Raw genomic sequence first — 14,906 nt, forward strand, 5'->3', positions numbered from 1 at the left:
GTAATCCGGGTATGAAGGGGATTTTAAGCAATATAGTAAAAAATGCTCCAGGAAAACATCTCCTACCCTACCTTTACCTTATGCACAACTGTCCACCAGCTCAATGTCCCAGCCCTGGATGTTCACTGGTGTGGGGGGGGTAGTGGTCCTCTCCAGGAGTCGATCACCATTTCCTTCGCTTTGCTGGTGTTTAATCACAAGTGGTTGTGCTCACACCAGTCCATAAAGTCCCTGAAAAACCCACTTGTACTCCAGCTTGTTCCCCTCAGACGCACAGCCAACAACGGCTGAGTTGTCTGAGAACTTCTGGAGATGACAGCTGTTTGTTGTGTGTGAAGTGTAGAGAGTGAAAAGGAATGGAGAGAGCATCGTTCCCTGAGGGACTCCTGCAGACCACGACCTCAGACACACAGTTACACAGCGACTCTTACTGGGCCTGTTGGTCAGGTAGTCTGGGGTCCTGCAGCTAGTTGTCTGTCCATACCAGACGTTCAGCTGTGGGGGGCTGGCGATGAGGGTCGGTGGTGTGAGAATGGGGAAGGGGGGGGGGGGGGTGAACGGTTACAATGGTTGGTGGATGGTGGATTGGCATGCTGCGCTGCAGATTCTGCAGAGGTTCTTTCAGGTTACCCTAACCTTAACCATAACCCTCTCCACATGTCCTGATGTTGTTCTGCACCAGCTGCTCCTCATCTTCCTCCTGTATCTGTCCGTGTTCTTCCTGATCTTATATCTAAATTCGTGTTGAACCCCTCTTCTGCTCCTCTCTGTCCTGAAATGAAAGCCCTCTTCTTCCTGTTCAGCAGGGCTTTATGTTCAGGGGTCAGGGGTAGGGTGTTCGAAAAATATCATTTCTGCACTATCTCGCGATATTTCATTTCACAATACTGTATCGATATTGAACAGTAGTGTGTCAATATTTTTAGGTATTTATTCAAATGCAGATATGGCGGAGGTTAATTTTGTTTTTTTTGTTTTCTTTATTGTTTATATCTTATTTATTTTTTGTTTTTCTTCACTTCCTGTTCAGACATCAGAGCAGGTGGAGAAGGTGTTCCTGATGACAGAGTCACATGACAGGACCAGCCAATGGAGGCATCAGCCTCACGGTACGCTACAGGAAGTGTATTGGGCTGCACCCCAGCAAGCCCCCCACCCCCCCCTCCAGGGTGTCTGCATGACACATGCTGATGACATCACAGAAGATGGGCCATATCAGAGCTAATGATTGCTAATATGGGTAATGAGGTGGATGATGAGGAGGAGGGGGAAGAGGAGGAGGAGGGAAGATGATGAGATGATGATGACAGTCAAACTAGTGAAGATGCTATCATGCGTGTTGGCTCAGGTAGCAGTGGAGGAGGCTGTGGATGCTGCAGTCAGACAAGCTAACAACGCTAACAGGGCTAGCATGAATACTAACTGCTCTGTCAGTGACACAGAGGTAACTAAACATGACAGCTAAAAACCCAAAGTATTACCAAGATGACGATGAAGATGGAGATGAAGACGCGCTAACTGCTCAGCCAGTCAGAAACAAACCAGCCGACCACAGTGACGACGACAGTGAATCCGAAAAATATGGATGAGGTAAAAACCTGATCCAGTAAGAACCAGTTTACATCCTCTCCCAGCAAAAACTTGGCCCAGTAAGAACCAGTGAGACCTTCTCCCAGTGAAACCCTGTCCCAGTTAAAACCTGTCCCAGATAAACCCTGGTCCCAAGTTAAAACCCTGTCCCAGTCCACCTTGTCCAGTGAGTCTGACCGTAACCTGTCCGTCCGTTCCTCATATTGACCTTTGCACCGACGTCACAGTTATCATGTGACTAGGGGTTCAGCGCCATGTTGGACGGCAAAAGCAACACACCAAACAAACAAATGACTGACAGATTCTGTCTACAGCACTGAAAATAAAGTTTTGGAATTGTCCTGTGAAGTGACTCACCTTACTGGATGGCACAAAGAACGCTATTTGGAGAAGCTAGTGAGCAGCAGGCTAGCTGCCGACCCATAACCCCTTCTCCTTCCTGATGTGTTTACAGATCTATCAAAATCCTCCAGTCTACCGGAGTTTAAAGCACCGATCTGTCCCATTCTGTTCTAAATGCAGTGTCCCCATACACAGGTGGCAGGATCTAAAAGCAGACTAAAGTCTAGATGATCCCAGTTTTAGTCTCAGGTTAGATTACCCAGTCGCTGTACTGCGCTCACGGCAGAGGAATGAGATCTCATAATGGTAAAGGACAGATACCGCTAACGTTAGCTAGCTAGCTATGTATGTTTTTAACATGTTTCCTCCATCATGCCATCCAAACTCAAATAGACTGGAACCAAAGCAGCTCTAATGAACTAACTTGTGTAATATGTTAGTGTGTGTCAATCAGTATCTACAGTATTATCTCTGTTTTGAAGTGTCTGCCTTTCTACTATCTACACACAGTAGTATGTACAGTTCCACCACTAGAACATATGGAACAGCATCAGGACAATAACAGTAAGACATAGAACACAGTGGAGCTGGTCCAACAGGCAGACACTACAACAACAGAGCTAATACTGAAGGTACTGATGACAGCCACTGGAACAGAGTGGCTCATAGTAGTTAACCCGGTCTACCACCTAGCTAGCTATTGTGGAGCTAATGTGCTCTGGACACAAACAGAGCCTGTTTCTTACTGTAATATCAGGTCCATCAAGATCCATACTCTGTCTGGAACCAGCTGAAACCATGGATGGAACTGTTGTGTGTGATCACTGGACATGTAAGCAGGGTTAAATCGAACAAAAACGAGAATGTTCAGATCAATTCGATATTAGCCGGTTGCCGTCCAGTGTGCAGTCCAGCACTTCCGCTGTCCGTTATGGTGGTCGTTCGCAGCGCGAACAGAGTGTGACATATGTGCAAAGGGTCAATATCAGTGTGTTGTCTCCATCTGCTGGTGAAATGACTTCAGTGTAACTTTGAAAGTGAAAGCTGCATAATTCAACGTCATATTGCAGTAATTGTGGACTTGGTTGTTGGTTTGAGTCCAAAATTCACAGATTACTGTAATTTTTCAACTCAAATTTGTACTAGGTCAAAAAAAATTGAGCAATTGTTTATTTTAATTTTTCCTGTTTCCCAAACACACCAGAAACCTTTGCGATTAAATAGCGGCAAAACAGCCTATGATAAAATTTGCAGCTGTAGTTCAAACCAAGTAAACTAAGTGTTAAAATGATATTAGTGATATGAATAAAAGGTTTGTGTGTCTCCATCAGGAGGTTCCAGTGATGAGGAAGACTCTGACATATGAAGCTCCAGGGGTGAGTTCAGTCATTTTACTGTTTTTCTATTGTGTTTCTATTGAAAATTAATTTATAAGAAACTTAAAAAAGTGTTGAACTGAACTTCAAAGTCAATGTAATTAATGCCTGAATTAATAGATCAATTAATCCATGTTGATAACTGGAGATGAACATAAAAGTAACCATGAAAAATCCCATGCCATTTGAACTGGAAGTCTGTCATTCCAGTTGAAGCCTGATGTTTATTTGTACGATCCGAGCTGAAAGCTGATAGACCAGGGTGTCAAAGTCATGTGTAGTTTCAGTTCCACATTCAGCCTAATATGAAATAAAGTGGGCCGGACCAGTAAAATAATATAAATAACAGGATAAGAACTTAGAAATAATATCAACTCCAAAGTTTTCTCTGTTTTTGAGTGAAAAAAGTAAAATCACATAATGAAAATGTTAACATCTACAAATCGTACTTGAACATAACATGAACAAATACGAACAACCTGAAAATTCTTAAGAAAAATAAGTGTAATTTTAACAATATTACACCTTAGTTTATCATTTATACATGTGCATCACAACTTACAGATCACAGTGGATCTACAAATACACAAAACATTTAGTAAGAGGCAGAATACTGTTAAAATACTACATACTTCTCTTAAGACATTTCAGGTTGTTCATATTTTTTGTGAAAAGCCAGTCTGTAAGTGTAAACATTTTTGTGATGAGCTTTGACATCAGAATAATGTCAGTGATTAAAAAAGGACTGTCTCATCTCCCTGGAGGTCCACAGGTTACGCTAGTCCTCTTTGAGTAGGGGTTTAGATGCTGATCCTGATGCTTGAACATGTTCAACATATTAGTGATGTGATGTGTTTCAGAGCCGGGTGGATCCTGATGCCCCTTCAGGGCTGCTGCTGAGCTCCCAGACCTTTACTGCAGAGACCTCCAACACCACCACCACCACACACATCACCAAGGTCAGCCAGTAACCGTTAGCAACATATGGCTAAACTCTAGATTACAACTGAATCATGAACATGAAGCACATGTAAACATATGTTCTAATGTTCTACGCATCAGCACTCAAATGCAGTAACTTTTATTCTGTCTTCACTAGTGTTTGTGAACTAGCTGTACAGATAACTAACAGTTCTTCAAAGAAAAACACCCGGGAAGCTTCTTGCTGTTTTGGATATTTACTTGATGACGGTCAAACTGTACATACAAAAACAAAATGTATGTTACGATCATGTATATTTGAATTTTTTATGAGCAAAAAAACATGTGTAGAACATTAAAACACAATCTATCAGTGCTTTGTATATGTAATTCATACACAACATTCACTTATAGTGAGCTACAGTTCCAAAATACAAAAAAAAATGGCAGTTAATGATAGCGATTAGCATGATGCTAAAATACATGGAAAATCCCATATGTATGCTAACGCTATTAGTGTCTTCTGTTAATGCACAAAAATAAAAGTATTAAGCAACACAAGGAGTCTAAACTGACTAAGTACAGTGTTTTAACATCTTAAAATATAACAATACTTACAGACAGATGTGTTTGTGGAGCCAAAAAACAGGTAACTGGTCTTTAACTGTAACCAAACTGACAAGACTTCTCTAGCAGTATAGCAACTACAGTAGCAAAAAAAAGACAAAAAAACAAACAAACAAACAAATAAATAAAAATAAATAAAAAAAAATAAAAAAATACATTCTAAAAATAAATAAATAAAAATTAAAAAAAAAAACCAAAAACCTACAGTAGCTCTGAACAGCTAAAATGCACAAACCCAAACTGAATTATCTGTGTCCACCAGGGGGCAGCAAAACTTATTATTGAAAACGAGGGTTTACGTCTCAGTAAAGATGTATTCAGAGATCTGACCTGACCCGATCAGGAAATGTCATGTATGTTTTTAGTGAAAGCTATGTACTCTGGAAATGTAAAAGGTCAAACTGAAAATGAGGGATGGGACATGAAGCCAAGTCTTCTGCACAGCCTTTGGACTTTCTATCCTTTTATATCATAACAGTATATTTCATGTTCCGTAAATTCAGTTTAGAAATAGTTTACAATAACCTCCATGTTCTGCCTTCATGTAGTTTTTCTGTGCTGGTTTCATGAATGTGAACATATTTCATGAAAACAAATGAAACGATACAGGTATAGACAGAAATGGAGAAAAAAAACCTGACGATGACATTGAAGTAAATCAGAGGAAACAGAAACATGTCCGTAGATTCTGCTGTGTGACTTCACTGAATGTGTGTTTTCAGACGGTTAAAGGAGGGATCTCTGAGACCAGGATCGAGAAGAGGATTGTGATCTCTGGAGACACGGAGATAGACCACGACCAGGTACAGACCAGTACAGACCACTTAAACCAGTACAGACCACGACCAGGTACAGACCAGCATAGACCACGACCAGGTACAGACCAGTACAGACCACTTAAAACCAGTACAGACCACGACCAGGTACAGACGAGCATAGACCACGACCAGGTACAGACCACTACAGACCAAAACCAGGTACAGACCAGTACAGACCACTTAAACCAGTACAGACCACGACCAGGTACAGACGAGCATAGACCACGACCAGGTACAGACCACTACAGACCAAAACCAGGTACAGACCAGTACAGACCACGACCAGGTACAGATCACTACAGACCAGTACAGACCATTGATCAGTACAATCCACAGACCAGGTACAGACCACAGACCAGTACAGAGCACTAGAGACCATGACCAGGTACAGACCACAGACCAGTTACAGGCCACTGATCAGTATAGACCTCAGACCAGGTACAGACCAGACCAGTACAGATCACAATCAGGTACACACCACTACAGACCACGAACAGGTACAGACCACAGACTAGTGCAGACTGGTATATAGACTACAGTCCAGTACAGACCGGTACAGACCAGGACCTGATCTTCTCATCTCTTGAAGGCGTTGGCGGCGGCGCTCAGTGAGGCGCGTCGGCAGCATCCTGAACTGTCTGTGACGCGAGTTGTCGTCCATAAGGAAACTGAAGTGTCTCCTGATCATGTGACTGATTAGTGTCATCACAGGTAACAGGTGGCGCCTTAGGGTGATGCTAATTGGCTGATGTTCACCAGTGCATGGCAATATTCATGACATTTACAAGTTTGTATGAATAATTGTGACGAACATCCTAACCGGATAAAATGTCACCTAAACCACAGGGATCATAAATCAATGCCTTATTCATCATGAATAACACTTAAGAAACAAGAGATTGGTCCAAAATGTGCAGTTGGCACAGTCCCCACTGATAGAGGAGGTCAGTGACCATTGGAAAAAACATCTCAAAACCACCCAAAACACCACGACAACCACTGCTTAAAGCCTCTGCAAATATTTAAGACCCTTCAGAAACAGAAACTAGAATTGACATGAAGGGACTAATATTCAACAATATGAAAAATCCTTATAAACAACCTGAAATGCCTCAACAAACACGTATGAAACTATGAAAAACACTTTAATACACTGATTAAAATGGCTGTTTGTACTTTGGCCATGTTCTTAAAACCTACACAGAGTAAACAGACTGAGAAAGAGCAACTAAGTGATCATCAAGATGGCGCCAGCTGATGGTGACACGTTCAGAGCTATTCTCGCTAGTGTGTGTGTATATATATATATAAATATATATATATATATATATATATATATATATATATATATATATATATATATATAAATGGGGGTGGCCAACCCTGGTCCTGGAGAGCCTGAATCCTGCATATTTTAGATGTTTCCCTCTTCCACCACACCTGATTCAAATGATAAGTCTATCATCAAGCTCTGCAGAAGAATAACGACTGTCAGGTGTGTTGGAAGAAGGATACATCTAAAACATGCAGGATTGAGGCCCTCCAGGACCAGGGTTGGCCACCCCTGCTCTAGGTGAAAGTGATTATGGACATGGAAGTGAACAGATCAGAGGTGTCCCATTACTTTTGGTAATATAGTGTACTTCTTAATGACTTAGAAATTATTGAAATGATTGTGGAAACAGACAGATACTAGAACCTGTGAAAAATGACCCCAGTCTGTGAACATACTGAAACAGAGACTGATTCTAATGTCAAATGGTCATGTCCACAGAGTTAATTATTTTTTCGACAGACCACTGCATCTTTGGTGTAAGGACCATCTCTAATTAAAGCAGAGAACTGGATGACTATAGGAATCACTGTTGAGTCCGACTGCCTTTGATTAAAGCAGACGAACCTAAGGCAGCCATGTTGAAGCATGTTTTACCACCAGTCATTGTCCGGGTCTCACCAGTGTTAGCGTGCTAACCTGACCTCTGACCTCTGTTGAAGGAACAAAGTGAATCTGGAGCCAGAGTTGGTCTTCACTGGAGACAGTCAGACATGGACCTGCTAACGCTATGCTAACAAGCTAACACAGCATGAGCATGCAGCTGTCATGGCTAACAGCGCCCCCTGCATGAATCTGACTGTTTTAACCCTTCCCTCCATGTCTGGGCCTCTTCTTCACACTAATGTTTTTTACATTGATTGAATGTAGATGAATATGATATTTATTAAATCAGATTTAAGAGTCCACATGGAAAAGTGCAGTTTGGGAAGGGGAGTCATCACACCCACCAGCTGAGCAGTAGCTGTTCCTGTGTTCTGTTTGGGAACAAAGGTTTCAGAGGTGGAATTTGGTAAAGAATATATTCATATTAGTGTGGACAAGACTCTGCGCTGTTCATTGTTTGATTTTCTAGTTTTAAAACCAAATCTGAGAAAATCATCATGTCCTCTGTTGTTTGATGGATCAGACAGTGGGTCTGTCCGAATAAGGATTACCTTTGTATCTTATCTGACAAAAACTGATTTCAGACAAGCTGTAAAACATTAAATCATGTGTCTACACATCTATGGAAGTAAATCTGTCTCATCAGATTTTGAATTATAAAAGCCACTGAATTTTTTTGCACTGAAATTAAGTATCTGATTTTTTCTTTTTTTTTTTTTGCACTGAAATTAAGTATCTGAATTTTTTGTCTCTGAATTTAACTATGTTCCTAAATTTAGAATAAAAAAAATTCAGATCCAAAAAAATCAGACACAAAAAATTCCGATCACACATCTGGGACACCAAGGATAAGCAATTGATTCTATCTCAAGTCGAACCGATAGCCAGTCAATCAAGTTGTTAGGTTGGTCATGTGACGCCGATGCAGGAAGACGGTCAGGGTGGATGTGTGATCTGAAGTTTTTGCACCTGAATTTTTTGCATCTGATTTTTTTGCATCTGAATTTTTTGCTTTTGAATTTTTTGCATCTGAATGTTTTGTATCTGAATTTTTTTTTTTATTCTAAATTTATGAACACAGTCAAATTGAGAGACAAAAAATTCAGATACTTAATTTCAGTGCAAAAAAAAAAAAATTCTGATACTTAATTTCAGTGCAGAAAGAACAATTCAGATACTAAATTTCAGTGCAAAAAAAATTCTGATACTTAATTTTAGTGCAAAAAAAAAATTCAGATACTAAATTTCAGTGCAAAAACAATTAGAAATTCAGTGGCTTTTATAATTCAGCATCTGATGAGACAGATTTACCTCCATACACATCATTTAAATTCTCATTTTCTGAATATTTCCTTGAGTTCTCATGAGAAACAAAAAGAAAATGATGATTTTTCCCCTTATGGTTTTCCAATGGGAAAATAAAGTACACTTGGTTTGACACGACCTTTGCGTCTTTTCTTCTAATCCCGACTGATTTCTTCTTTTGTGTTTCTTAGGACTGAATCGGGATGCCCTGCTGCATTCTGGGAGTTGCAGTCTTAATGACTAAGACAACATGAAGTGACTCTTAGTGGACGCACAATCGCACATGCATGTACACTTATAACCTACCTGTGCACAGGTGACATCGCTCTGAACCCATCACCGTGTTTCCATGGAAACCTGACCAGCAAAACCAGCCACACACCTGAAGACAAAACTCATGACGCATCAACACCTCAACTGGATACGATGTCATTTCTTCCTGAATAAGCTCCGCCCTCTCACCACCTGACATGCCTGCAGGTAAAGCAGACTTCTGATTGGCTGTAGGTATCCGAGCGTCTACCCCAGGTGTGTGAGGGGTGACACAGCTTTAGAAAAACCTCCAGTGAGCAGACTGTACGTTCTGACAGACCTGACAGAGGGTTAGTTCAGCTCTTACCTGCTCAGCGAAACAGATGATTGAACACACCTGTGTCTTAAATCTGGACCAGAATCCTGATCCGTACCTGACGCTACCTGAAATCCCATCTGTTGTACACGTGTCAAAATACTACTTCCTGTCACCAGTGTTTCTGAATAAAATGTGCTTAGATTTAACTTAATTTAAAATTATTTTGGTTTTAACAGACAAATAGAACAGGGGTGTCCAACTCATTTTAGTTCAGTTCCACATTCACCCCAATATGATCTCCATAGGGCCAGAGCAGTAAAATAATAACAGAGAAAAAAGTAAAATTACATTAGGATAATGTTTAAATTCACAATGTTTCCTTAAAAATCTGAAAAACATTAACAACTTGAAATATCTTAGGAAAAACAAGGGCAATTTTATTTATCATTTGTCATTTACACATGTGTATTACAACTTTCATTATAATTACAAATACATAAAACATTTAGTAACAGGCAGAATATGGGTAAAATTGCATTTACTTCTTTTAAGACATTTCAAGTTGTTCATATTTGTTCAGGTTATTCACATTTTTTATTAATATAAACATTTTCATGTAATTTTACTTTTTTACACTAAATCAAAGATCAAATCTGCGGTCGTCATTATTTGTAGGTTATTATGATAATATTTTACTGGTCTGACCCGATTGAGATTTAAATGGTCTGTGTGTGGAACCTGAATTAAAATGGTTTTGACACCATTGATTGAGAATTTCTTCAGTGTAATTTTTTGCATTTCACAAAGTCATCCTACGGACCGGACTGGACCCTTTGGCGGGCCGGATTTGGCCCCCGGGACACATGTTTGACACCTGTGAAACAGAGGTTTGACTGTATTTGTTAGTAAAGTGTCTAATACATGATTACTAGTGAAATATAAGATTACTGTTAACCTGCTCGTTGATCAGCTGCTGTCACTAAAGCTCCGATACTGATGAGGTGGGAAACCTGTCATTTCATTTCATTCTTTTCTAACAGTTACTTTTCTTTCATTTTAAAAGTGCATCTCAAAAATCATCTCAGTGTTTTTCCTCTAATCTCAGTGTCTTAACTCTTTGTTTGACAGTGGTTTGTTGCTTGTTTATTGGTACTAACGCTGCGTTCCAGGCAACCCGTAACTCACGGCTGTCAAACTCATGTTAGTTCAGTTCCACATTCAGCCCAATTGGATCTCCAGCGGGCCGGACCAGTAAAATAATAACAGTGAATAAAGTAAAATTCTATCATGATCAGATTTACATCTAAAAAGTTCCCTTGAAAATCTGAATAACATGAACAACTTGAATTGTCTTAAGAAAAACAAGTGCAATTTTAACCTCAGTTTATCATTTACACATGTGCGTTACAATCACACAAAACATTTAGTAACAGGCAGAATATTGGTAAAACTGCATTTACTTTTCTCAAGACATTTCCGTTTGTTCATATTTATTCAGGTTATTCACATTTTTTGTCAACGTACAGTTTGGTAATGTAAACATTTTCATGGAATTTTACTTTTTTTACACCAAAAAACAAAGAAAATGTGGGGTTGTCCTTATTTATAGGTTATTATGATAATATTTTACTGATTCTGACCAACTTGAAATCTAATTGGACTGTATGTGTCTGTATGTGGAACCTGAATTAAAATGATTTTGACACCATTGATTGTTAATATCTTCAGTGTAATTTTTGCAATTTTTCACAAATTCATCCAGCGGGCCGGATTGGACCAGGGCCGCATGTTTGACACCTGTGCTGTAACTCCTGTTTTTCCATCCTTCTACTGGTGAAAATGCACTGGAATGTCAGTCAAACCTGTGACCTCCACCCGTGAACTCGTCCTAGATTCATGTTCTCCCAGTTCCGAGTTCTAACGTCACGTAGCAATGGCGCCCCCCCATGGATGTGGTGTTTATGCAGATTGTTTATTAAAACAAGGTATTGATCTGATATTATTTATCTGCAAATGTTCTGCATAATCAGCAGCTGCTCTAGTGTTAGCTAGTTTTCAATCCAATAATAAATTAAGAATAAATTCCAAGAATAAATTAATACCGAATACGAATCGAAATAAACAAATAACATCAAAGGTAGAACAGCTTCTCTTGCCTTATGCGCTGTTTTTCCTCCTCTGTTTCCCTCAAATAAGCAAAGAACAAACACCTTTGGTGACAGAAATGATTGTAAATGAACATAACGTACGGTCCTCCATGTTGGTTTGTTTACATCTAACTCCCATGATTCCTTGCGCTCACGCAGTTTGGTGTGACTTGCCTGGAACACTACAAAGTCTTGAGTCGTGGTTTGAAGTCGTGACTTACGGGCTCAAAAAAACGGCCTGGAACGCAGCATAACATTAACATTCCTGTTAAATTTGGCTTTTTAGCTAATAGAGCTGCAACCGATTAAGCGATTAGGTGCTTGAAGCAAACGCAAAAATTCACGATTTGATTAATCGACTCGAATTGAATGAAGGGAAATATTCTATTGCAGTTTCCGTGAATTGAAGCTTTGTACGTCACGATAAGCGTCCGTGTGAAACACAACAGTGGAACCAATGTTTAACAGCAGAGAAATGAAGGAAACAAAGCTTTGATTGAATTGTGGTTGAATGATTTTTTTTTGGATCACTTTGAGTCGATTAATCGGTTGCAGCTCTGTTAGCTAATATTAGCTGCTGTTACCTCACTAACTAACATTCTTTTCAATCATGTCTTAATTTGAATATGAAATAAACCAGTATAATTATTGTGATAAACTACACACAGTCCCAGACCGAGCGGTTTTGAAAAAAGCTAACTTCAGTTTGGCGCTGCCTTGCTGTAGATGATTGAACTGAAGAGGTGAAAGTCGTGTTTTTGACATCAGTTTTCAGTCCAACATGGCTGAAGTGTCGCTGCTCCGTAGAAACATGTCGAACTGGTTTTCACTGTTAGATGTTGTTAAACAGTTACAAAGAGCACAGACAAAGACTAGACAAAAGGATGAATCTCCTCCGCTGACGACAGCTTTCAGTCCAAACAGTTCTGCAGTTTCGTCTGCAGCTGATGGAATAAAACAGAATTAGGACCACATTCTCCTACTTCATATGCACTGATGTTATTAAACGACTCCCAGTGACAGGACGTAGTATTTTCACCACATGTTCCTGGTTTGGATCAGGTACAAACACAGTCCGACACAAACTGCTTCCTGTTTCAGATGTAAACAGCATGTTTGCTATAACTTTAATGCATCACTGTGTAGCAACTACAGCTTTGTATTTACCCATGATGCAATAGTAATGTGCCATTCTTTCATGTCACCATGGAAACCCAGTCACGCTTTTCTCATCACTTAATGCATTTAATTATATGTCTATTTAATTATTTATTTATTCGTACATTTATAAGACCCTGTTCCCCAGTGTCGTATTACAGAAAGACCACTCCCCCTCAGTGTCGTATTACAGAACGGCCACTCCCCCGATATCATATTACAGAACGACCACCCCCCCCCCAGTGTCGTATTACAGAACGACCACTCCCCCTCAGTGTCGTATTACAGAACGACCACTCCCCCTCAGTGTCGTATTACAGAAAGACCACTCCCCCCAGTGTCGTATTACAGAACAACCACTCCCCCAATATCATATTACAGAACGACCACTCCCCCCAGTGTCGTATTACAGAACGACCACTCCCCCGGTATCATATTACAGAAGACCACTCCCCCTCAGTGTCGTATTACAGAGCGATACCCCCCTCCCCCCATGTTCCATTACACAACGACCACTGCCCCCCAGTGTCGCAGTGTTGTATTACAGAATGACCACTCCCCCCAGTGTTGTATTACAGAATGACCACTCCCCCCCAGTGTCGTATTACAAAACGACCCCCCCCCCCCCCCCCCCAGTGTCGTATTAATTAATGACCACTCCTCCCTTTTGCCTTTTTCTTTGTTTCACGCTGAATGTCTTTACTCAATAAATGCAAATAAAATAATTCCCAAACCTGTCACTCTGTGTTTGTTTGTGTTGTATTTTCTGGGCCAGAGTATATGACCTTAAATCCAGGACAATGTATCATCAAATATCAAGTTAATCCTGTCGACAGAAACATGTCCTATAGTAAATCCACAGCTGTCAAATAGTTTCCTTTGATTAAAAAAATAATAATAATGCAAAACAAGGACAGTTGAGGGTTTTAGATCTGTGAAGGGTTTACAATCAAACTGATTATTTTTACCAAACTGGTCTGTCAGGTGTGATGAAACCCCCATCTATAGCCGTACCATTTGAACACCAGGGGGCGCTGACGACGGTTAAAATAAAGGTACGAAAATCCTTTAAATACCTCTAGAAACACGTAAGTGGAAATGTATAATGATCTAGAGCAGTTTTTAACAAAATTCGAAGATGGTCAAAAAATGACCCTTTTTGGAGCACATACTATAGCCTTACCAGTTGAACACCAGGGGGCGCCGATGAATGTTTGAATAAAGGCATGAAAAGCCTTGAAATACCTCCAGAAACACTTTGGTGGACATGTATAATGATCTAGAACAGTTTTTAATAAGATTCGAAGATGGTCAGAAAATGACCCTTTTTGGGGCACTTACTATAGCCTTAGGATTTGAACACCAGGGGGCGCCACTGAATGTTTGAATAGAGGCTTGAAACATTTTGAAATACTTCTGGAAAAATGTAGATGGGCATGTATAATGGTCTAGAGCAGTTTTTAACAAGATTCGAAGATGGTCAAAAAATGACCCTCTTTGGAGCACATACTATAGCCGTACCATTTGAACACCAGGGGGAAAAGATGAATTTTTCAATACAGGCTTGAAACATCTTGAAATACCTCCAGAAACACTTAAATGGGAATGTAAAATGATCTAGAGCACTTTTTAATTAGATTTGAAGATGGTCAAAAAATGACCCTCTTTGGAGCACATACTATAGCCGTACAATTTGAAAACCAGGGGGTGCAGATGAAGGTTTGAAAAAAGGCTTGAAACATCTTGAAATACCTCCAGAAACACTTAAATGGTAAAGTAAAATGGTCTAGAGTAGTTTTTAAGGAGGTTCGAAGATGGTCAAAAAATGACCCTTTTGGGAGCACATACTATAGCCTTACCATTTGAACACCAGGGGGCGCAGATGAAAGTTTGAAAAAAGGCCTGAAACATCTTCAAATTCCTCCAAAAACACTATGGTGTGCATGTACAATGATCTAGAGCAGTTTTTATTTAGATTTTAAGATGGTAAAAAAAATGACCCTTTTTGAAGCACATACCATTTGAACACAAGGGGGCGCTGATGAATGTTTGAATAAAGGTACGAAAAGCCTTGAAATACCTCCAGAAACACTAAGGTGGGCACGTAAAATG

The 14,906-nt window shown here is 39.9% G+C and overlaps 1 pseudogene; it reads left to right on the plus strand.

The window, feature by feature from the left end:
- LOC115411088 (protein 4.1-like) overlaps window positions 1-9,730 on the plus strand; it is a 30,905-nt pseudogene extending 21,175 nt beyond the window's left edge.
- The last annotated feature ends 5,176 nt before the right edge of the window (window positions 9,731-14,906 follow it).

The sequence above is a fragment of the Sphaeramia orbicularis genome, chromosome 20, assembly GCF_902148855.1.
Source record: "Sphaeramia orbicularis chromosome 20, fSphaOr1.1, whole genome shotgun sequence".
In the NCBI taxonomy this organism is placed as follows: domain Eukaryota; kingdom Metazoa; phylum Chordata; class Actinopteri; order Kurtiformes; family Apogonidae; genus Sphaeramia; species Sphaeramia orbicularis.